The sequence below is a fragment of the Amblyomma maculatum genome, unplaced genomic scaffold (assembly GCF_055883805.1).
Source record: "Amblyomma maculatum isolate TAMU_Amacu unplaced genomic scaffold, ASM5588380v1 scaffold_39, whole genome shotgun sequence".
Lineage (NCBI taxonomy): Eukaryota > Metazoa > Arthropoda > Arachnida > Ixodida > Ixodidae > Amblyomma > Amblyomma maculatum.
Genome location: NW_028146764.1, coordinates 660,634 through 686,258, shown reverse-complemented (window position 1 = coordinate 686,258; position 25,625 = coordinate 660,634). Strand labels below are relative to the sequence as shown.

At 45.9% G+C, this 25,625-nt stretch overlaps 1 long non-coding RNA gene across 1 annotated transcript in view; it reads left to right on the top strand.

The window, feature by feature from the left end:
• LOC146170822 (uncharacterized) overlaps window positions 1–25,625 on the top strand; it is a 111,742-nt gene that overhangs the window by 25,159 nt on the left and 60,958 nt on the right. The window contains exon 3 of the long non-coding RNA XR_014703103.1: window positions 2,409–2,581. This is a non-coding gene — a long non-coding RNA (uncharacterized LOC146170822). The remainder of the gene's footprint in view (window positions 1–2,408; window positions 2,582–25,625) is intronic.

Sequence of the window (25,625 nt, the reverse complement as noted above, 5' to 3'; positions counted from 1 at the left end):
TGTCTTCTTGATTTCTATTAGAATATCATAAATTCGAGTTATTTCTCTAATACTGCCCCACCGCGGCGGTGCAGTAGTGAAGACGACCGGCAACCCGCGTTCGATTCCGACAACCAGCGGCTGTGTTTCGATGGAGGCGAAACGAAGAGTTGTCAGTGTGCTGTGCGTTGTCAGTGCGTGTTAAAGGCCCCCAGTTGGTCGAAATTACTCTTTAACCCTCCACTATGGCACCCCTTTCTCTCTCTCCGCTTTAAATCCCTTATTCCTCCTCTTACAGCGCGGTACAGGTCTCCGCGAGAAAGTGAAAAATACGGCGCCTTTCCTTCCCAGTTAACAAATTATTTCTTTAACCTGTTCTGGACGTTTTCTATCTCTTAAAGTTACACCTACCATTTTCCTCTCAATAGCTCACTGCATCTCAAGTTAAGTGGAACCTTTTCCTTAGCTTCCACATTTCAGCAGCATAGGTGAGTGCCAGAAAGGGGAAGCTGTAATACACTTTTCTCTACAGCGGTACCGGTAGCTACCAATTATTATCTGCGAGTACTTGCAAAATGCACTCTGCCCCAGTCTCATTCACGTATTATTTCCGCTGCGTGGTCCGGGTCTCCGGTTACTACCTGTACTAAGTAGACATCTTTACCTGAAACGTCCCTATTGTAACCAATTAAAAGTGCTGCTCATTTCCGATGCCATTGAACATTACCTTAACTTTCTACATACTACTTTTCAAGTTCTGCTTTCCCTGTCTAGGTCGTTAATTATATGCTATTCACGCCAGAGTCTTCAGCGAATCGAAGATCACTGAGGTGTTCTTCTTAGCCGTAATTCCTAACTCCCCCGTTCCAGCACGTTTTCCCGCACTCTTGAAGTAGGGTTGAAACCCGTCTCGCGACACCAAATGCCTCCTCTCTAAACTACTTCTGCCCGGAGGAACTCGTCAGGTCTTCTGGCGTTAGCTGTGCTTGCGCATGTGTCTTTACACGGGCACCGCTTGAGAGTTCGGTGGACCGTTCCGGTGTAGTAAAAACGGCTGCAGCGAACAGTGTTCAGCAACAGGGTTTGCAGAGCTTCGTACAACATAATTATGAATGTAACCTGCTAGGATGAGATGCTTGCACACATTTTCACCAGTGAGGCTCCAGTGATGGTTGTCGAATCGACCAATTCACGCTGTCGATGTGAGCTGGAACGAAAATCAGCCATGACTCACATCTTCGGCAGCAGTCTCTTGTGTAAAGACGAGAAAACCGACCGGAAAAGCATGGACCGCTGGGTGGTAGTTATTTTAGTACGTGGTAAGATTAGCTGCGACAGTGAGCCCTTGGATTTTTTGTCATGCCAGTTAACGTGTCAATGGACTTCAGTGCAGGACATTGATGGTTTTTCACCTAATGAATAGAGACCCGTTTGTTTAGATTTTAGTCCCCTGTTTACAACACTGTATCTGGAACCAGGATTGCATGTTCTGGTGTTTAAATATAGTTTATCTATACCGTCTTTTATATTGTCACGTAGTGGTGACGAAGTCGAAGACACAAATGAAGGGGTCGATGATTGAACTAAAGAAACTCTTTATTTGGGCTGACTTGCGCCCGCAAAAGAACTAAGCAACTCGGCGGCGGTGATAGAAACAAACGTGAACGTCGATCGTCGAACAAAGTATCCTCGTCACACCCGAAAACGCTCAATTTAAAGGCTGCACCGAACAATCTAGATAAAGTCGCAAACAGCTACCAGCACGGGCTGGAACATCGTGGAAAGACACCCGAGTGGCCAGAACCTTCGAGACAGATCTCGGTGCATCTTGCGCTACAAAGAAACTGATAAAGGTGTGACTCGCGACATCGAGCATTAACAAACACAGATTACGGAACTGATACGCGGTCCAGGATCAGAGTGATAAGCCTGTATGCCGGCGGCTGTTAAAAAACAACAAATACAGTTTTGAAGGTTTCGCGGCAATATAGCGCAACGGATTATAGGAAGGCTCTTTTTGTGCCCACTCCTGAGTGGGCTGGACTCTGGGCTAGGGGACTGTAATACGCAGTTTGGTCGAAGATGTCCTGTGAGGGGAGTAGATAGAATCACTTTCCGTAGAAGAGGTGGACGCCCAAATCACTATGCCACGACTGATATCTTTCTTCAAATGACTACTCTCGGCCCATTATACTACACTGGATTTCGCAAGTGGGCAATAACAAGGACTAAAACATTCTTGGAGAAGCTATGCAGGACGCTGGAAAAAGGGGATGGGTATTTATTTGTTAGATGACAGTTATTATTTCTGGTTGTTTCTGCAATTGCATAGATGTGTACAATACACTGCAGTTATTGAATAAACTTAGTGATTTATGACTGTGAGAAAAGGAAGTATCGTTCAGTAAATTTAATAAAATTATTCGCAGGCTCTCAACACCAGTGGACAAATCTTTCTGTACATTCGAAGCGCACACAGTATGTATCGGAAAAGTGAGAGTTGCACAAATATTAAAGTGTATGACAAAGTAAACGAAGACTTGTATTTCCTGGAAGTGAAATATAACCTTCAAGCAGGCCTCCACACACGTAAGCTTAACTGGTAAGTACAAATTACATGACCTCGGTGATAGTATCGAAACTTTTTGAAGGTTAACAACAACGAATTTCAGCAAGACAGTACGTGGAAATTTTATTAAAACGGCGGCCGCAATATTTTTGTTATTGCATACTTATTTTACGCTTCTTGCCTTTTACTATTTACATGCAAAATGGAAGGAAGTATGTGATGTGTTAAGTAGAAATACCTGCCTTTTATGCACCAATTTATCTTTTGCGTTACCATTATACGAACGTTTTAAATATAAGAACAGTTCATGAAAAAAGTTCTTATCTCCTTCATTGACATAGCTATGGGAAACAGGTTAAATGTTTTTCAGCTTGAATTGCGGACGCTGATTAACTGTACGTAGCCCTACGACTATGTACAATTCACTATATTATCACTGCACAATGTATCTAATTACCTACATTCTTGAGGTCTCTTTTTTGAACGAAAAATTCAAACTACTTCCGGAAATTTACCTTTTGGCCACTCGCAGTTAGACTCGCCTTTTCTTACAACCTATGTAGACCTTTTTTGTGAAGATGTTTGGTAGTCGTGTTGAATTTGTTTTTTCGCTCTGTTACCATGCCCGCTTCTCCCCCAGGAAAGAATATCAGAAATATAAAGCTTTGAAGGATACAGCATGGTATGAAAGTGCCTTTTCAGTTCACTCCATCACACTGTTATAATAATCATCCTAATCAATTAAAAATTATGATAACTATCTCCGGCGAATGCGTGTACACAGCAATGTATGTTTTTATCATTTCTATTGCCTTACCGACTGTCGCAATCTAGACGTTTCTTTCGCGCCAATTGAAGCAAAGTTCAGCATAGGTCAGAAGCTCAGTTCAGACGTCATACTAGCCTGTCACCATTAAATTTACCCAGCGCAGGCAAGTCAAGTTTTAAGCGACAGCACCGACTGCCGCTGCGGCTAAGGGTAAGGATAATTTAACCTTAAAATGGTTTTACGTTGCAATTTTTATTATCATAATTTTTTCCCGCAGAGTATGACAGTGTTTTTTTACTCTGTACACATTTGATTTTGTTAGGTATTGAATATTTTTTTTTATTTAAGAAATTGAAGCCAGCGCCTGTTGTGTATCTTTTATCCCTTTCAGTTTGCATAGTCTGGATCTGCGGTTACTATATGCCCTAATTAGAGATATTCGCCTGCAATGTCCCGTACTTCGCTACCTATTATGAACTTATGTTGCTTCCCGATGCTTGTGAACATTACCTTTGTCTTTAGTACTTAGATATAAAGCCCACTTTTCTGCTATTCCTGTATGGATCATCATTAATTATTTGCAGTTCATCTACTGGGTTATTTACCAACGCAATGTCATCAGCAAATCGCCGACTTCCAAGGTATTCTCCATTAACCCCTATTCTAAACTGCATCCATTAATTCTCGGAATACTACCTCTAAGCTAGCTGATAATAGTACTGGAAAGATCCTGTCCTGTCTCCTTACCTAACACCTTTCTTTAAGGAAATTTTGCTATTTTATTGATTCAGAACTATGGTTGCTGTGCAGCACCTATAGATATCTTCCATTACTTTGACATATGGCTCGTCTACACCCTGATTTCGCACTGCCTGAATGACTGCGATGTTTCAGCCGAGTCAAGCGCTTTTGCTTAATCAATTAATACGTTGTATAAGGGCTGGTTTTATTCCGAGCATTTTATTATCACCCGGTTGATGGTATGGGTATGATCAGTAGTAAAGTACCCTTTCTGAAAACCTGCTTGAGCTTTTGCTTAATTGAAGTCTAAGGTTCTCTTGGTTTTGTTAGAGATTACCGTAATAAGCACTTTTAATGTAGCAGTTAGTGAGCTAACTTGTCTGTAATTTGTGACGTCCTTAGCGGTCCCTTTCTTAAGAATTAGGATAATGTCCGCATTCTTCCATTAGTCCGGTACCGTCGATGACACCAGGCATTGCGTATGCTGGGTGGCTAGTTTTTATAGCAGGATATCTCCCCATCTTCCTACAAATCTGTAGTTATCTGAGCGTCCCCAGCTGCTTTACCAATTTCCCTAGTTTCTAAAACTTTTTTAACGTCGTCCTTGGTTACTGGCGGAACGTTGGACTGCTTTTCACTGCTGCCTATCTTATTACTGTCCTTCCAGACAGTAGATGCGAGGCATCAAAAAGCAACTATTTGCTGACCTGTTGTGAAACTTTCCAAAAAAAGTGAAGGAGTTCGTGAAATAATGGTCTGTTTTAGAAAAAACTCCTCGAGCTCCGGGAACACCAGTATGAATGCGCTGCCGATGCTCTAGTTCCGCAGCAAGGTCTTTGAACACGGAACACCTGAGGGAAATTATACGAGATTTTCCGCGACGAACTGCTCCACGTCCTTCCTTCGGCAATGCAAACAGAAGTAGCATCACTTCCGGATGTCGTCTGGAAAGAAGTTAAGCTGCCACTGGGCATTTTTCATATGATGACCCCGAAGCAAGATCAAGCTATGAATTACGCCGCCACATTACGCAATCCTGCATCTCTGTGAAACACCTCAAGCTAGCCCCGATGCCAACAAGCCTTATCTGAACTCCACCCCCTGGCCTTCGTCCGCCAAGCCTACGAATAATTGTCAAGCGCAAGAAGATGCGATCCATGGTGGACTCTGAAGAACCCCCTGTTACTGCGTTTACGCTACGATAGGGCCGGATAAATCCTTCGTCATTGCCCGTACAGGAGATTCGGACTACGGTTTTCGAATCAACGTCCCATGACATCTATGGAGGCTGCACAGCAAGCATAGTTCTGCACAAGGAAAGTGACAAAATTACCATAAAGGTGGAAGGCAAGAAGTCAAAATCTCCCCAGTACTATTGACAGCTTTTTTTGAGGAAATATTCAGAGAATTGGGATCAGAAGTGTTAGGGATAAGGGTTCATAGAGAACACCCAAGTAATCTGCAATTCACTGATGACATTGACTTGCAAAGTAACTCAGGGGATGAACTGTAAAAATGATTGATGACCTAGGCAGCAGTAGCAGAAAGGCAGGAGTGAAAATCAATATGCAGAAGACAAAGGTGATGTTCAACAGTCTAGGAAAGGAACAGCCTTTCACAATAGGTAGCGAAGCACGGGACGTTGTAGACGAATAAGCCTACTTAGCATAGTAGTGACTGCAGATCCAGTTATTGAAAAGGAAATAGCTCCTAGAATGAGATTAGTATGGAGCGCATTTGGCAAGTAGTCGCAGATTATGACTCTCAACCTACCGGTATCACTCAAGAGTGAAATATGCAACAGTTGCATCTCACCTGTAGTCATCTATAAAGTAGAAATACGAGGCTAATGAAAAATTGTTGTACTTATGTTGAGAGAAAGCAGAGGACTACGGAACGAAAAGTGGCAGGTTTAACATTCAGAAATAGGAAGCGTGCCTAGTAGGTCAGAGAAATAACTCAAGTTAATCACATTCTATTCGAAATCAAGAAGACATGGGCATGGGCAGATCATGTAGTCCCAAAACAGGATAACTTTGGTCGCTTATGATAACAAATTCGATTCCCAGGGAAGGAAACTGTAGCAGCAGGGGGGGGGGGGCAGAAACTTAGGTCGGGAGATCAGATTAAGAAGCTCGCAGGGGTTACATGTATGCAGCTAGCACAGGAACGGGTTAGTTGGTGGAATATGAGAAAGGCATTCGCCTTGCAGTGGGTATAACTCGGCTGATGATGATGATGATAATTTTGTGTGAGGAATATTCTCTGTTCTCCGCAGGGGAAACTGGAGAGGGCAGTAATGGGAAGAGAGGTTGTTTAATGGCAAAATACGAATATCATCTAACTCCGACTAAGTCATTAAACCATGGACCTTGACAACGAACTGACCAGAGATCAAACTTACACACGAAGCCCCAACAGTCTGCCCTGAACACGATTCTAGTATGCAATGGAGCCTAGATCAGATGCCGTGGCAAACTCGTAAAGCAAGGAGGCGAACGAGGAATCTGAAGTGGCTGTGACCGTCACCTGGTGACCGCCCTACAGAACATTAGATGGCACTCTTCAGCTATCAGTGTTCCGTTCGCCACTGAGCTCAAGAATGCAACGATCCCTTTAGGATGACCGGCTTATTCACACCGCTGGTGGTAACCTCATTACACTGTTAGAGGGTGCACCGCCAGAGTTGCCCTGAATGGACGTACCTATCCTGCTAACTTCGTTATCCTACAGCAGTGCTGCCTCGACGTGATATTGGGTATGGAGAGAGAGAGAGAGAAAGAGAGAGAAGGCAGAGAAGTTAACCAGGCAAGCTTCCGGTTTGCTACCCTGCACTGGGGAAGGGGAATGAGGAGTTTAAAGGAGAAAGATAGAAGAGAATTATAGGAAAGGTAAGGCGGCGAGGAGCACAGTCACAGTTTTTCAATCAAGTTTGTGTCTCTCATAAAACACATAAGTGCTTTGAAGGCTTTGCTGTTAGACGCCTTCTGTGCCATGGGCGGAGGATTTTCTCCTCTGTGAAAGGACGGCTGTCAAGATAGTCCAGAGCCGAACGCAGCGCATATCTTTCGCTTGAAAAAGCAGGGCACTCGCAAAGGAGATGCTGTGTGGTCTCTTCGCAGCCGAATCTTTCACAGTTAGGGCTATCCGCCATTCTCATCACATAAGCGTATTTTTGGTGAATGCAACACCGAGCCACATACGGCACATCAGTGTTGTTTCGCGCCGCCCTTTGTTAGGGGGAACACGAAGGCGCAGCCCATGGTCTAGTTCCCTGAGGCGTCGATTGGAAAATTCTCCTTTGTTCCAGGCTGAAAGCGTTAGCTACGCCGCTAAGGAGCGAAGTCAACAAGCTGCGTCAACTCTACATATAGGAATGTTCACTGTAGTTCCGTCGTTGTGTGCAGAACGGGCAACTTGGTCTGCCTGGTGGTTTCCTTCAATACCGCAATGTCCAGGTAGCCAGTGGAAAATTATATCATGACCTTTTGATGTAGCGTCGTGGTATAGCACGCGGATCTCTGCAGTTAGTTGTTCATGTGATCCACGACGTAGCGCAGCTTGAACGCCTTGAAGCGCTGCTTTCGAGTCCGTAAAAATGGACCAGACACCTGGAAGTTCCTGGCCGATGTATTCAATAGCTGCACGTAAGGCAGCCAGTTCCGCGCCAGTTGAAGAGGTGGGGTACGTCGTCTTGATGCTCAGCACGATGGACCTCGAAGGTATCACTACGGACCCCGCGGAGCTTGTTGAAGCAACTGAGCCATCGGTGTAGACGTGTTCACGATTATTGTGCATAGAATACAGGTGACCCAACGTCATTTGCTTCAAGACAGGCAATGGCACACCCGTTTTCTTTTTTACTCCCGGCATAGATAGGTAAAGTTTCTATTCATGTAGGCTCCATATGGGTAAACTCGGTCTTGAAGCTGGAGTGAACTGTGAAGGAAGGTAGGTGCGATGAGCTGCTATGGTTTTGGCAAATGCGGTATGTGGTCTAATTGTTAGGATAGTTGCCAGGTGGTGACGGGAAACCCGGGTGAGGTGTCGTATATGTGTCCTCATGGTGTCAACAGCAATATATGTAGCTATGGAATGCTCGCGGGAGAGAAGAACCGTTGCTGCCGTTGAGGTGCATTTTGGGAGTCCAAGGCAGATGCGGAGAGCTTGAGCTTGCACGCTTTGGAGGATCTCAATGTTCGTCTTCCTTATATTATTGAATATTGCAAAGCTGTACCGCATGTAACCCAGGAAAAGTGAACGGTATAGTTGCAGCATAGAGTGCACTGACGCGCCCCAGGACGTGCCTCCTAGAAAGGAGAGAACATGGGCAATCGCCTTCAGTCTTTTCTTTATACCACTGATATGTGGACTCCACGAGAAGTTCCTATCAATGACGATTCCAAGGAAGCGATGACTCTTCTCATAAGGAATAGCTTTGCCATTTATGTATACTGCGTAATGTGACATTGATTTTCGTGTGAAGGCCACCACAGAACACTTCTCTGTTGAGATAGTAACACCCTGTACACGAAGATAAGACGTCACAATCGATGCCGCTTTTTGTAGTCTTGCACGAACTTGGGGTCGAGTCACGCTTGAGGCCTAAATGCAAATATCATCCGCATATATGAGATCTGAGCTGACTGAGGCAGCAGGTCGACTAGGCCGATGAGCACAAGATTGAATAGAGCGGGGCTCAGTACCCCACCCTGCGGAACTCCGCGAGAGGTTCTATGTGAGGATGTTCGTCCGTCCTCCGTCTGGATGAACAGTGATCTGTCTGATAAATAACTGCGTATCCAGCTATAAGTTCGTCCTCCGATATCAGCAGTTTCCAGTGCATCTAGGATGGCTTCATGCGTTACATTGTCGTAGGCACCTTTAATGTCTAAAAACAATGCCGCAGTCAATCTTTTCAGATTCTTTTGGACATTGACTGACGTAACCAGGTCTACGACATTATATATGGAGGAGCGGCCGCGTCGAAACCCAGACATGAAATCTGGATATTTTTCGTGTCGTTCCAAGTACCACTCAATGCGCGTTAATAGCATCCTTTCCAATACTTTACCGACACAGCTGGAGAGCGCAATGGGGCGGTATGAATTAATATCGAGCGGTGATTTTCCGGGTTTTAGAAGTGGAATGATACGACTTGTCTTCCATTCACTAGGAACTTTGCCGTCGCTCCATGACCTGTTGTATGTCTGCAAGAGAGCCTGTCGAGCTTCTTGGCCTAGATTAGCAAGCGCAGAGTACGTCACACCATCTGGCCCTGGCGAACATGACCTTTTACAACAAGCGATAGCAGCGTCAAGTTCTTCCACTGTGAACAGCAGATCCATCCGTGAATCCCTCGATGGCGGAACATCACTACACTGCTGTGGCGCGAGTGTGTTTAAAGGTATTGTTAGTCTTGCGCAGAATTCTTCGGCTACGTCGGCCTCACTGCATCTCTGGTGAAGCGCGATTGATTTGAAAGGGTGTCGTTGTTGAGGTGATGTACGAAGGCCGCGAATGACAGTCCAGATACGTGACAATGACTTCCGTGGGTCGAGAGTTTCACAAAATGTCCTCCAGCGGTTAGACTCCAGTGATTGAACTTTGCGCTGGATCTTTTTCTGTATGCGCCTTGCGTATGTGAGGTCTAGACGAGACTTTGTGCGCCGGTATCTACGTTCCGCCCTGCGCCGAAGCGATCGTAGTCGCTGTAGTTCAAAGTCAAAATCTGTGTAGTTTGCGACAGGGTTAAAGGTACAGGTTGCACTCTCCATAGCGTCCTTAATTTTTTGTTCGAGACTTGTAGACAAGTCTTGGGTGCAAGTATCTTCCATAATAGTTTTAAAAAGTGTCCAAACAATACGCCGCATACGTGTCGCTGTGAGAGATGTCGAATGGCCGGTAATGTTGAGGTAGGTTGGGATATGGTCGCTGCCATGAGTTTCTATATCTGTAAACCACCGGACATGTTTTGTAAGGCAATGTGAAACGAAAGTCAAGTCCAAGCAGCTGCTGTAATTAACACCTCTAATATAGGTCGGCGTTCCATCGCCAAGTAAGAGTAGACCATTGTCAGAGGCGAAGGACACAAGCTTTCTACCTTTAGAGTTCATCCAAATGCCTTCCCAAACGGGGTGGTGAGCATTAAAGTCACCTGTGATTATCCGTGGTCCAGAAGTGATGGCTATAAGATCACCTAATCGGTCATCGTCGAAGTGACTTGATGGTTCCAGGTATGCAGCCACTAGCGTAAATGTCAGGGCGCGACACTTCACGGTCAAACACACATACTGGTTGTCATTGTTCGGGGGAACACAGTGGAGCACATATGTTAGTTCACGTCGTACGTAAACGACGACTTTGCTGGGTCTGTTGAGTGTTGGCGAAGGAAATGCCTCGTAACCGGAAATTCGCAAAGTATTTGGTAGATTCGGCTCGCAAATGACGAGAACAGGGAACTCATTTTCATAAACATGGCGTCGAATATCTGAAATCTTGGACTGTAGTCCACGGGCATTCCACTGAAAGATGAATGCTTGCTTGATCTTTCTGTGAAAAGGTAATCCCGAGAAAGCCATGGTACTGTCTACTGTAAAGCTGCAAGAACCGGTTGCAATGCGTCCAGTACTTGCAAGGCGCTGTTCGCTGCTGGCGTGTGCATGTTCGAAAGCAGGATTCGCATAGCGCTCATCAGAGACTTAAGCATGACAATCACTTGCTTATCTTGGCCGCAGTCTGAAACTTGCCCTTGGGATGGCTCAGTTGGACGGTCGGAGTGTAACAAGGTCTCCGGACGAGTGGGCTTACTTGGATTCGGCAGCGGTGGCCAAGACGTTTCTGGGGCTCCAAGTATCATGGTACGAGTGTGAGGGATGTTGTGGGTGGCTGTGGTTTTTGGTGGGCAAGCCGCAGTAGCGCTGGAGACCTGATCTTCAGAGCTGGTTACCTTCTTTGACAATCTTTTTCGATGTGAACGACGTCGTCGCACCTTAGCTGTGGCTTCCTTGTGTGTAGAATCGTCTCGAACCATCTGTCGGAGTACTGCCCGCTCAGCCTTTTGCCGAGGGCAGTCCTTCGAAGAAGCGTCGTGGGGGCCATGGCAGTTGGCGCATTTAAAGGAAATCTCTTGGCAAGCGTCACCACTGTGTGCCTCGGAGCATCTTGGGCACACAATGGAGTATTTGCAGACGCTGCTGACGTGACCGATTTTCATGCATTTCCTGCATTGTAGCGGTTTTGGTACGAAGGGTCGGATTGGGTGTCGGAAGTGCCCGACCTTGACGTGTGATGGAATGCAGTCACCCTGGAATGTGAGTTTGATGCAGGGAGACTTTACAAGGCGCTGAATTCGAATTATTGCAGTGCTGTTAGTCGCGGGCCTGATTAGCATGGGTAAATCAGCGTCACTGATTTCGACGCACACGTTGTAGATTACGCCAGCCCTGGTCCCGCTCTCTTGCACATCAAGAGGACGGACGTTAATGCTGCCGAGTTTGTTGATTTTACCCAAACTGTCGAGTGCGCTTCGGTCCGTAACATCAATTGCAATGATGTTTTTGTTGGGGTTTATCCTCACGTCCTTAACTCGTCCTGATACGAGGCTGTCAAGATATATTGATGTGACTTGCCTGTTAAGGAGGTTCAGGTTGTCCGTAGGTTGTGGCACAAACAAGGCAGTATGCACCACTGCACGACGCTCCGTGATGGTATGGACATTCTAAGAGAACACTGAGCAACCGTCGACCTCTCAATCGAGGCTCATCAAGCTTTTGAGAAAACAATACCAGCTAAAACAACTGTAAAGCAAAATTTTGCGTAAACCCTGAACGTGGGAATTGTATGTCCCGCCACAATGTGCCGTTATCGTTCAAATTTCTACCCAGGATCACAAATGCCACAGACGTTATTGAAGGAAGCACTCAGTTGATTTTTGATCTAAAATTCGGTATCTTAGAATAAGCGTGCATTTAGGAAGAGACAAGATAGCGACGAACTTCACCGAAAGATATCGGCATCTCAACACGGGCATGATATTCGCTTTCCTGGACGGCTTAGAAGACATTCACGAATTAGCCCTCATCGACCAAGCCCCATAAAATGCACCTGATTAATACCGAGTGCCCAAGTTTCACATTCACCAAGCACTACACCAGAGCAGACAAGAATAAATTTGTAGTCTACTCAAAACTACAGCAGGTGCTACTCGTAAGCTTAGAAGGTGAGATAAAAATTACTTGCCAAGCATTGCATTGTCCCCGAAGAACGCACCCGACCGAAAAGCCTACCCTGTATCGCCGCGGGTATGTCGATGATTCGTGAGGACATCATCCAGCCATCGAAGAGCAGCAGGGCAATACCAGTCTTTCGGGTCAAGAACGTCGGAACATTTAGCTAGTTGAGGTCATCAGGTTTAACATCCAAAAAAAACGCAGGCTATGAGGGAAGGCATAATGGAAGGATAAGGAAATCACGACCACCTGGGGTTCTTTAACGCGCACTTACAGCACAGAGCGGAAGAGTGCCTTGGTTTTCGCCTCCATCGAAATTCACTTGCCGCGGCCGGGGTTAGCGGAACGCACCGCAGCAATCCGCTTCGTGTTTCATTAGCATAAAGATGAATTATGTTTATCCCCTCTCCGTATCGAAGACACACTTGACGGACTCAGCAGCGCTGGGCAAGTCACCTAGAATTAGTTGAAGAGCGGCTGCTGCCTGTTTAATGGACGTAAGAGGTTTCGAGATGAACGCGTTCATCACGCCAGGCAAGATGAGATCAAGATGATGTCATTTAGCATCTGCTTCGTATAAGCGATGTTCTAGCGAATAATGAATACCATATGGGAAATTTGAAGTTGAAAATTTGTCTAGAATACGTAGAGCTCGTTCTTGGTTTTCTATCAAGCCTTGAATGCAAACTGAAACGACTTTTGATTTGATTTGATTTTGTGGGGTTTAACGTCCCAAAGCGACTCGGGCTATGAGAGACGCCGAAGTGGAGGACTCCGGAAATTTCGACCACCTGGGGTTCTTTGGCGTGCACTGACATCGCACAGCACACGTGCGCCTTGCTTTTCGCCTTCACCAAAAAGTGGCCGCCGAGGCCGGGATTCGATCCCGCGTCATTGGGAACAGTAGTCGAGCGCCGTAACCACTGCGCCACCCCGGCGGGGTGGAACGACTTTTAACGCTGCTGAAAGCAATGAAGTCGTCAGTTCTAACACTGAAACCGGAGAAGTGTCACTTCGCCTAGAAAGAGCCGCTGTTTTGGGTCATATTGTTGGCGGAACGTGTTCGGCTAGACGCACAGAAAAGAGCTGCGATCGGCTGTTTTCTCATGCGGCTTATAAAAAACGTATGGGCAGATTCCATAGACCATGCGCGCACTACCGACAATTTGTCAGGGACTTTATCTACATCACGGAACCTTTCCCCCAAATTACAAAGCTGACGCAGGTTTTAAATGAGAAACGTCGCGAGCAACGCTTTGATGGAAATTAAGTGCCGCCTATAGACCCTTCCTCTTTTTGGGTACTTTGGTGAAAACATCTAGATTGAAATTAGTACCAACACAAACAGCTTGTGCTTAGAAGCTGTGATGTTTTCGAGCACTGATGGAGAGGGGAACGCTATTGTGCACTCTATCTGGTGTCTGTCGGAAGCAGAAGCCAACTATTTGAAGCCGAAAAAGAATGTCGACGTCATCTGGGCAATGTCGAATTTCGCCTCTGCTTCTATAGACGACTATTGAAATTTTTAAGCTACCACCGTACTGTGTACTGACTCGTCAATACGAAAGATCGCAATGAGAGCCCTGCTCGAAGGAGCCTGTGTCTTCGGGAAATTGACATCAGTGTAGTTTACAAGTCTGACCGCAAGCATTCAATCACAAGCCCTCTTCGAACGCCTTCAAATGAAGGCGACAACGCCGCTTCTTTCGGCCCTCAAGCACCAGTCATTTCGAATGAACAGCAGCGTCTGTACCGTGGTTTGAGAAATATAACGATTACCTAGATGAAAAGAATGCATCTGCTCCTGCTGTCTTCAGGGTTCAGGTGTCGTCCTTCGCATTACGCGATGACAATCACGTGAAAACGTCTACATCCAACAGGACCCACACGTCTTTGCTCAAAATCATCAGAGAGGACATTTTACAGGCATTCCACGAGGACCCAACAGCTAGGCATCCCGTAGTTGCAAGCACGTGGCAATAAATCCGTGAAACGTATTATTGGCAGCAAATAGCTTCCGACGTCGTTCATTACATCAAACATTCCCTGACTGGTAGCCTCGCAAGACACCCTCGAAGAGACCGGCTGGGGTAATGAAACCGTTGCCTCTCCCAGGTAAGGCATTTAAATATTTCCCCTCCGCCCATTCAAAATTTTATCACGTAAAGTACGGTCGGTGCCGATTAGGGAGGCGCTACAGCGAAGCAAAAGACGTATATTCAACACTGCAGCAGATGTTGCTGAGCGTTTCGTGAATATATTGTCCTGCAACACGGCGCCGCCGAAGAGCTCGTCACGGACATGACTGTTTACTTCTAAACGGAAACTCTCGTATGGACATTTTGCAAGCTGGAAATAGCTTTTTCATGGCCCACAGGAAAATAAATTTTTAGCGCTCATCCGAAATCATTGAAATCGAAGCCCACTTCATCGGTATATAGAGCACACTCTATAGAAGACGAGCAGCGAATACCCGCCCACACATCTCCTGCGCAATACTTTCTACGAGGCCCACCCCAGGCTTTAACACTGAGTGGTATTCAGAGAGTGGACGACCATGTACAGTGTTTTGCAGGAGCAAAAAAGGAGCTATATAGCAGTCTCCAGAATTGTTGTGCGCCAAGTAAAGTTCTGTAGCAAGTTTTGCAGCTGAACAATACAGGCGCGTTTTTACAGCCAGAAAATCACTCAATGGCTTGTTGTGCCATGGAGCCTTAGGTTTCGAGAATATTGTGTATTCAGGAATATATATCTTGTTAGGTACTCAAATGTTTTTTTCCAACAATGTTCCAGTTTTCCTCAATGCTGCATCGAGGCTTTCCAAAGCGCATTTAAGAATGAGCATGCTGCATCATAAATAGCATCAACATATGCATGTTATTATCATTGATTATTTTGATTCTGTAGATGGTTATCATGCACAGATAGCGTACACTGCCTACAATATATCATGTGAGAAGCTATTATCATTCATCATAAACCATCATTATGGTTAGACACGGATGTGAGTTTTCTCTAGAAGGGAATGAACCGTAGCTGTATGATTTTTCTTAAAACAAGGCTAACAGATTGATCCTACCCTATACTGCAAAAGTATCAAAGTTCCTGTAAAAAAAAGAAACACAATTCTCTAGGCGCGTATAACAAACACTCACCTTCCTGTCTCACATAAGTGCATTGAGAAAGAAAGCTTCTAAATCTCTTAAGAATCTTAATGCTTTCAAGCTAGCTCTGGCGTTGTCACATGGGGTGCGGTTTACAGATTGACGGATCTGCTCAGTGCTAATCCCTACGCTATGGCTGCATAGTGCATAGGCTGCATGCATAGCATTCGGGCAGGCAGTTTCAATTGAAAATATTTAGACTCAGTATATGCCCCAGGAATGCGACTTTCATGCGCAGTGATAAAGCATTTCTTATTTCTAGCCTGCTTGCAGAAACAATGAAACTTTTCTCAAAAACAGAACAGCACCGTGTAGGTATCAGCATTCTAAAATTTTGATATCTGCATGAGCCCATCTGCTATTTTATTTTACTCAATTGTTAGTCTAGAACTGCATTCATCGAACACCTGAAAAATGAGAAAATGTGTCAAGATGATGGCCTACTTGATTTTTTACCTGGCATTGACAAAGGCTGGAACCCTCTATTAACTAGGTAGAATTTTCCTGCGACCTATAACTCCACCATTCCAGAGTTCTGAAATTCACCAACTGCGCTGTAGCGTATTGCCGTTCCCCGAAAAGTGCAGCCACGGAAGTGCCGGGTGCGCCACTCAAAATAAAACACAACCTTACGTTTTATTTGAGCATGAAGCGAGGTACACAAAACTGAAATGCAATATTAAAAATATAGTTTTATAGATTTAAATTACTTACTATAAAGAGCGTAATACATCGGTGGCGTCCGTCGCGCCATCTTTGCGAAGTTGAATAAGTTAACTTGAAACCTCTCCGTGGCGTAAATCCATAAAAAAGCGTTTAAAGAATGTTAAAAGGCGATTGTTGCTGAGAGCTGTCTCTGAATGCAACCTAAAGGTAACATACACTCACTGAAGACAGGAAATGATTACCGTGAAAATAATTGTATAGTGTAACTGGGGTCCTACCGTCCTATACTGGCTGCTTTCGCGCCGGGTGGTGCACATTTTAAATGCCTCTTATTCGTTTTGATTCACAGTACCAAAGATGGCGCGACGGACGCAACTGGTATGATCAGAGGATTACTGCAAGCAATTTTAATCCAGCAAACGATTTTATTGGGCATGCATTTCAGCTTATGCACTGCAATATATACTAAAAAAAAACATATAACTTTATTGACAATTTTTGTTGTTTAGTGACGCCACCCGGCACTTCCGTTGCTGCAGTTTTCAGGGAATGGCAATACGCTGCGCCGTAACATATCGACACATCCCATATATAGAAGGCGATGGAAACTGACACGGGTGATAGAGGAAGACGCCGAAGAACTGAAATTGTGCAAAAAGCCAACAAGAACAACTTCGTCTCATGCTCACCTGACTGTCTACTTACGTTTGTCCGTGCAAAATCACCTTCTGTGTAACTGTACGTCATTTGAGGCAGTGGCGGGTACGATTCCAGTCCTGCATAACCTACCGCGACAACGGGGATTACTCCGGTTCATCAGGGGACTCTGCCGGCGCCCACGCGGAGAGCCCTTCAATTTGGAACGTTTCTTGCCTCTATCAGGACGACGTATTCTCAGACGCCGTAGAACCAGCAGCAATGATATCTGAGAGCATACTTCCCACCACGCCCTGTCATCAGCCGCGGACACCACCTTCTTTTCAGGTGAGGCGTTAGAGGACGCCGAGGACTGACTTGAGAACATCAAGCGGAAGCTCCACAACGTCTACTTCGCTGTTGAAGAGTCTGCACGGACATGGTTTGAAAACCATCAAGCTTCTTTTCCATCCTGGGAAGACTTCTGTCGTGACTTCATGGCCACTTTCGTTAGTCCTGACCGCCGTCAGTGCACAGAAGCAGCGCTACCCCAGCGCAGCTAGCACCAAAATAAGAACGTGCTGCATTGTTTCTGAACATGACACGTCTTTTCAAGCGCGAAGTGTCAGACATGATGGAAACGAAGAAGCTCCGCCATCTGAAGCAAGAGCGTTTCGAGAGTTTGATACGCAACCCACCGTGCACTGTGGCGGCGTTTCTCAGTGAGGCTTGCACCATGAGCACATCTAAAACCGAGCGTGCCATTAAAACTCTGACGGGAACAATAATGGGTCCGATGCACTCTCTATGCGTGTCGGTGCCGACACGTACGCACTACGCAAACTCCTACTTTCGGTCGTGAGAGGGGAACTGGAAGCCCTTCGGATGCCTTGCAACAAGCCTGCCTTTCCTTCAATGGCTGAAGTCGTCTGGGAGGAGGTGCATATGGCAGCTGGGCAAGTACCTAATATTCCCTACCAGTTCGACGCGAGACCGATCTACGCGTCTGTCCTTACGTAAGACACCCAAGCCAGACTATGGTATGTGCGTCACAGCTCCAGCAGTGTTGCCACAGGGTCCTCCCCGTTACTGCACTCCGCCGACTGACGAGCGGCCACGTAAAGGTCAAATATGGCAGGTACCAGGTTGACGGCCCTTCTATCTTTATGGTGAAGCGGGTCACCCGTACAGGGCATGCCCTTACCGCAGCGTCGGCATGAAGAAGTTTTGCTTTGACGACCCCTACCCTCAGAATAGAGAACGGGATCTTGAAATCGCAAGCCACCTTCCTGCGCGACAGCAACCTATCACGTCTGGCTACACAGAGCGTCCGTTTCCATCCCCACCGATCTACTGTCCCAGCTATCCCGGCGCCTCTCCCAGTCCTCGCTTGGAAAATGATATGCCGTGAAATGCGAAGATCCGCCGTCATCGTCACGCCGATTTGATGAGATTTCGCTGGGGAAAGTAGTGAGCGCATCCGATGTGCTATCTCCAACCGATACGACGACATTTCGCTTCGTATAAGCAATTAGTGTAATCCGTCGTGGTACATCTGATTTGATGTCACGGTTGATGGAGTCGATGTCACTGCCTTACTCGACACCGATGCCTAATACTGAGTACTGAGCGATGGCCTCTCTCGAGAATTGAATGTTTGATGCACTGGTGTGGCCGAAGCATTCGCACGGCAGATATTCCCTTGATTACTCCAACAGGTAAGTCAACAGGGCTGATCAGCATCCGTGGTTTTGTGTATGTTGGTTAATTCGTGACACCTCCCGAGTGTTTGAAGGACTTGATCCTGGGCGTAGACTTCCTTGATAGAAGGGATGGTGTCGTTGATTTGAAAGAATTGCGGGTGACTTTATCGACGAAGCGGGCCGTGGCGCGCAATGAAAACAGATCCGTGACTTACCGTTTTGTGTCTAGTGGACGATGACGTGAAATAATTCATGCCGTAGAAGAACCAGCACACTAGACTGTGCTGGTTCTTCTAAGGCATGAATTATTTCATGACTACGAGGGCATCGCGCATGAGCGCGTTCCACTGGTGCTCCCGAAGGAGACAGCCGTCATTCGAGGACTCGGCCAACTCCATAACTGTTGTGCTGCTAGCCTTCTGACGAATTTCACTAAGGAGATGCGATGCGGCACCTAGCCAAGGGCATGGCTCTTGGTTCCTTCACAATGTTACAGCTTTGCCTCATTTATGCGCCGCCGGAGCCAGTAATCAAGAAGAGGCCACACCTTGCCCTGTACTTCAAACTGTTAACATCAGCACGTAATAGACGCCCGATCAGAGTAATTTGCTCTCAGCTCTTCTGACACATTTCGCAAATTTCTTTTATACGGGCAAATGTTGGTGAACTCCGTTCCGAAGTCTTACACCATCACGAATGAGGCCACGGTGCCTGTATGCCAACTCTCATGTCAGGTTTCGCCTAGAAAAAGTAATGCCATTAAAGCGCAAATAGATGAAATGCTTGAGTCGATTTGATCCAGCCTTGAAACATTGGCCGTCGCCAGTGGTTCTTGTCAAAATGAAAAATGGCACCTTGCAATTCTGTGTAAATTATGAGAAACTAAATAACGTGGCCAAAAAGGACGATTATTCACTCCCCAGGAGATTCTTTCTGCCGACCAAGCGATGCTAGGTACTACCCACCACACCCTAAAAGTGAATACTTGCAGATACAGGGGAATCAGAGAAACCGAGAGAATATCATTCGTCTCGTCCGACGGCCTACATGAGTGCTTCGATTTCGTCTTTGCTCTGCGCCAGCCAGGTTCCAGTGTATGATCGACACTGTTTTATCAGGTCTGAAGTGGTATCCGTGCTTGGTGTACTTAGATAATGCTATTTTCTCGCGTACTTTCGAGCAATATATGAAGAGGTTGCGCATTGGGCTTCAAGCACTCAAATTCGCACAACTAACGATCAAGTCTGAGAAATAACATGTCAGTTTCAAGGAACTTCGCTTTCTCGACAATGTCAGCGCGTAAGGCTTTCTTCTTTACTCGGCAAAACAACCGCAGACTCAAGCTTTCTACGCCCCACCGACTAAAAGGTATTCGGCGATTTCTCGGCCTTACTCCTGCTACCAACGCTTCGCCCAAGCTTTTTCCAAGACAGCCGAACCGCTGACATTATCAACCACAAAATGCATACTCTTGCTGTGGGGAGGCGACCAAGCACAAACCTTCCCGGAGAACCAATCCAAAGTTACATATACAGTCCCCCAATACCCGACCATTTCGACGAATGTGCTGCAACGGACATACAGCCTTTGTAAAAAATATACGGCCCAAGGGTATCGCTTCTAAGCCCCGTAATGAAGCTCGTTTTGCGTTTGCAGAATTCAAAATCTCGCAGATGACAAATCTTGTCCTATTCTACTCAAGCTCACTTGTATATGCCAGTACTGATTTAATGAGCCTCATTACAAGGCTGACAAGCGAACTCCTTGGGCCGTAAATATTTTTGACACAGATTGTACATGCTGATGTCATTAACGTTGGCCTTTGGGGCGTCACTTATCCAGTGAAAGACAAAGTAGAACGAGTTATCGCTTTCGCGAGCAGAATACTGCTGCGATGGGAGGTGAACTATTCGACGACGGAGAAGGAGTGTGTTGCGGTAATATGGGTTATAAGCAAGTTTCGACCGTATCTGTCAAGACGACCTTTTCTTATTGTCAGCGATCATCATTATGTGGGCTGGCTGGCACGCCTTAAAGACCCGTCTGGCCATGTGATTTGATGTAGCATCCTTCTGCAGGAGTATGACGTCACTGCTGTTTACAAGGCGGTACATAAACACCAAGATGTGCACTGCTTTTCACGCGCGTCCGTGGCCTCCGCTCCACTGAAAGTCGGCAGCGATTTCCCGGGGTCATTGCTCAATTCTATATGGCTGATCTTCAACTGGAGGATCTGTATCAGGTTCCGCTGATCGAATACCTTAAGGCCGTAGTGGTCGGCTACCGCTTGTTTTTCGTCATATCTTGCTGTCATACTTTTTATGAAGTGCCATTCTCCAGAAGCGCAACATTGAAAGATGAAATTAGACATTCCTACCAATAGAACTTACGCGCATACTGCCTGATATCTTGAGCGGTCGTAACGACAAACCGCTGGCTACTTTGCAGCTCGTCGTATGCTCGCACGAATTAGGGAAAGGTGCTTTTGGCCGAAATGATTATCCTCAGTATGAACGTACGTTAACACGTGTCGTGACTGTCAACGCCGGAAGTCTCAAGTCGTGAAACCAGCCGGATGTCTTCAACCCATCGCTCCCGATAGGTCATCATCATCATCATCATCAGCCTGATTATACCCACCGCAGGGCGAAGGCCTCTCCCATAATTCTCCACTTAACCCGGTTCTGTGCTAGCTGCATCCACTTCACCCCTGCGAACTTCTTAATCTCATCCGCCCACCTAACTTTCTGCCGCCCCCTGCTACGCTTTCCTTCACTTGGAATCCAGTTTGTTACCCTCAGTGACCATCGGTTATCCTCTCTTCGCACTACATGTCCTGCCCATGTCCATTTCTTCTTCTTAATTTCCACTAGAATGTCGTTAACTTGAGTTATTTCTCTGACCCACTCTGCACGCTTTCTATCTCTTAATGTTACCCCTACCATTTTTCGTTCCATAGCCCTCTGGGTTGTCCTCAACTTAAGTAGAACTCTCTTGGTTAGCCTCCACGTTTCAGCCCCATAGGTGAGTACAGGCAAGATGCAACTGTTGTATACTTTCCTCTTGAGCGATACCGGTAAGCTGGTAGTCATAATCTGCGAGTGCTTGCCAAATGCGCTCCATCCCAATCTTATTCTTCTTGTTATTTCCTTTTCATGGTCCGGATCTGCGGTTACTACCTGTCCTAAGTAGACATATTCGCCTACTACTTCCAGTATTTCGCTACCTAATGTAAACTGCTGTTCCTTCCCGAGGCTGTTGAACATTACCTTAGTCTTCTGCATATTGATTTTCAAGCCTACCTTTCTACTTTTTCTGTCTAGGTCATCAATCATTATTTGCAGTTCATCCCCCGAGTTGCTTAGCAAGGCAATGTCATCAGCAAATCGCAGATTACTGAGGTATTCTCCATCTACCCTTATCCCTAACTGCTCCCATTCCAAGTCTCTGAATACTTCCTCTAAACAAGCTGTGAATAGTACTGGGGAGATTGTGTCTCCTTGCCTAACACCTTTCTTTATGGGAATTTTGTTGCTTTCTTTATGTAGAACTATGGTTGCTGTGCAGCCACTATATATATCTTCCAGCACTTTCACGTACGGCTCGTCTACCCCCTGATTTCGCAATGCCTGCATCACCGCCGAGGTTTCAACTGAGTCAAATGCTTTTTCGTAATCAATGAATGCTATGTATAAGGGCTGGTTATATTCCGAGCATTTTTCTATCACCTGATTGATGGTATGGATATGATCGATAGTAGAGTACCGTTTCCGAAACCCTGCTTGATCCTTTGCTTGATTGCAGTCTAAGGTAGTCCTGATTCTATTAGCGATTACCTTAGTAAATACCTTATACGTAACAGACAGTAAGCTGAGTGGTCTGTAATTTTTAAGATCCTTAGAGTCCCCTTTTTTGTGAATGACGATGATGTTTGCATTCTTCCATGCTTCCGGTACCGTCGATGACACCAGGCACTGCGTATACAGGGTGGCCAGTTTTTCTAGCACGATATCCCCTCCGTCCTCCAGCAAATCTGTACTTATTTGATCCTCTCCAGCTGATTTCCCCCTTTTCATAGTTTCTAGTGCTGTCTTGACCTCGTCCTTCGTCACTGGTGGAACGTCTGACTGTATTTCCCTACCGCCAATCTCATTACGGTCCTGACTACTTTGGCTACTGTAGAGATCTGTATAGAACTCCTCGGCTACTTTGACTATCTTGTCCATATTAGTGATGACGTTGCCCGCCTTGTCCCTTATCGCATACATCTGGTTTTTGCCTATGCCCAATTTCTTCTTTACCGCTTTAAGGCTTCCCCCGTTCTTTACAGCATGCTCAATTTTCTCCATGTTATACTTCCTTATATCGGCCACCTTGCGCTTATTGATTAGCTTTGATATCTCGGCCAATTCAATCTGGTCTGTTGGATTGGAAGCTTTCATACTCTGCCGTTTCTTAATCAAATCTTTCGTCTCCTTAGACAGCTTACCGTTATCCTCTCTAACTATCCTACTGCCTACTTCTACCGCGCACTCAGTAATGATATCTCCGAAATTATTGTTCCTTGCCTCTAGGGTAATGTCGCCATCCTCAGTTAGAGCTGAATACCTATTCTGTAGCGAGATCCTGAACTCTTCTGCCCTCCCCCTCACAGCTAATTCGTTGATGGCTTTCTTTCTTACTAATCTATTGCGTTCCTTCTTCAGATGTAGGCTAATTCGGGACCTCACCATCCTGTGGTCACTACATCGAACTTTCCCGATTACCTCTACATCCTGCACAATGGCGGGGGTTGAACACATTATGAAGTCGATTTCATTTTTAGTTTCTCCGTTAGGACTTTTCCATGTCCATTTAAGGTTCTTCCGTTTGCTGAAGAAGGTATTCATGATTCGTAAGTTATCGCGCTCTGCAAACTCAACTAGTAACTCCCCCCTGCTATTCCTAGAGCCAATGCCATAGTCACCTACTGCCTTGTCTCCTGCCTGTTTTTTCCCTACCTTGGCATTGAAGTCGCCCATTAGTACAGTACACTGCGTCTTTACTTTTCGCATTGCCGATTCTACATCATCATAGAAGCTTTCAACTGCCTGGTCATCATAACTACATGTAGGTGCATAGCCCTGTACAACCTTCAGTTTATACAGCTTATTAATCCTAATTACGATGCCTGCAACCCTCTCATTAATACTATAGAATTCATCTATATTACACGCTATATACTTATTGACAAGGAATCCTACTCCTAGTTGTCGCCTCTCTGGTAACCCTCGATAACACAGTAGATGCCCATCCTTCAGTACAGTATATGCTTCATTCGGCCCCCTAACCTCACTAAGCCCTATGACATCCCATTTCATGCCCTCTAGTTCCTCTAACAGCACTGCTAAACTAGCTTCACTAGCTAGGGTTCTAGCATTAAACGTTGCCAGGGTCAGTTTCCAATGGCGGCCTGTACTTTCGATAGGTACTTTCGATCAACTGAGAATGGGTATTTTTTGTCAATTCCCCGAAGTCATCTAATGGAAAACTGCATTTTTGTCGCGGTGGACTACATGACTGGGTACGCTCAGACCGCCTCGCTCGCAAATGGTACTGCCACCAAAGTAGCAGAGTTTTTGTCCGCACTATCGCATTGCGTCATAGTGCTGCGGCAATTAGTATTACCAATCGTGGGGCAGCCTTTCGGCCCGCATATTGCTGTCTGAATCTTACACACGCTAGCCGTAGACGGGCCGCGGCGTACCGCCCTCAGACAAATGACTTGGTGGAATGGCTAAACAGAACTCTGGCCGACAGGCTGTCCATGCACGTGGTTGTAGAGCATAAGGCCTGGGATGAAATTCCCCCGTACAACACGTCCGCATACAATACAGCACTTCAATAAATGACATGGCTACCCCATTTGAGCTTTTCTTCAGCCGTCGAGTGACGACTGCCCTAGATACTAAGCTGCCCGTATATCCCGACTTCGAAAGGGAGTTTGTGTGGACGCCAGTAGTTTTGTACAGCTGGCGGAAAGCGCGGCAACTAGCAAGATAGCGTATACCCCTACGACACCAATATACGCTGACCGTTACAACCAGTGACGGCGCTTCGTTGCCTTCGAGCGTGGAGACATGTCTGGACTTGGACGTTCGTTAGTCCGACAGACTGTCAAAAAAATTACTGCACCGGTACTTGTCATTCGCAGTGTAAACGACGTCACTTACGAAGTTGAATCCTCAACCCAAGAACCCTCAGGTCGTAGATGATGCAAGGTCATTGAACGGCGTTCGAATGAAGCCCTACCACGACCACGCCCCCCCTCCCGCCTGATCTTGCCACTGATGGTGCCCAGTTCTGCGTTGTGGTCTTCCCGTCCTAGCACACTGTGTCAGCTTATCAGCCTGCTCCAAGTCGGCTGCATCGATGAGAGGCTGCATATAAGGGGGGCAATGACACATGCATTATACAGAAGGCTATGAAGAGCGACATGGATGATTAAGAAGGGTGGCGAAGAAGTGAGCCTATGCTCCGTATTGTGATTCCTGACAGCCTTCTGACATTCCTCGGTGCCAGTTTGCTATTTGTGTAATGTTATGATACAATAATATTCAAGGATCGTTTTAGTGGAAATAAAGGCGTAGCCGCTTCATGGACATTTACACGAACGGTTCAAAACAGCTGTTTGTGTTGAAAGTGAAGTAGTGCGAGAATAATATGAGGAACTGATAAGTCTACGCAGTGTGATTCGATCTAGCGGCTGAACGCAACACTGAATGCAACGCTATGCTTGTTGACAAAAGAAAAAAAATAAAGGGCATCAGAAGCAGCATTATTTATACACAGTTTTGAGTACAGTAATAGCACGTCACTCAAAAAATGCTGTTACACCGAGACTTCAGGACATCATACACAATATAACACTTACAGATGCAGGACGAAGAGTATATCTAGTGAGTCCCTAGTGAAGTTTGATGCAAATGTAACGACAGAAAATACATATTCGCAGGTTGGGCTCAAGAAAAGAAAATAATAAACATTAAAATAGCAATAAAAGTCTGTAATTCAACTTGATACAATCTTAATTTGCACTAAGCTGGTAAATGTAAATTGTCGCATATTGGCAGTGAACTTGGAACACTCATGTAAAAATAAACTGCAATTCTAAAGTCTACGGTAGAA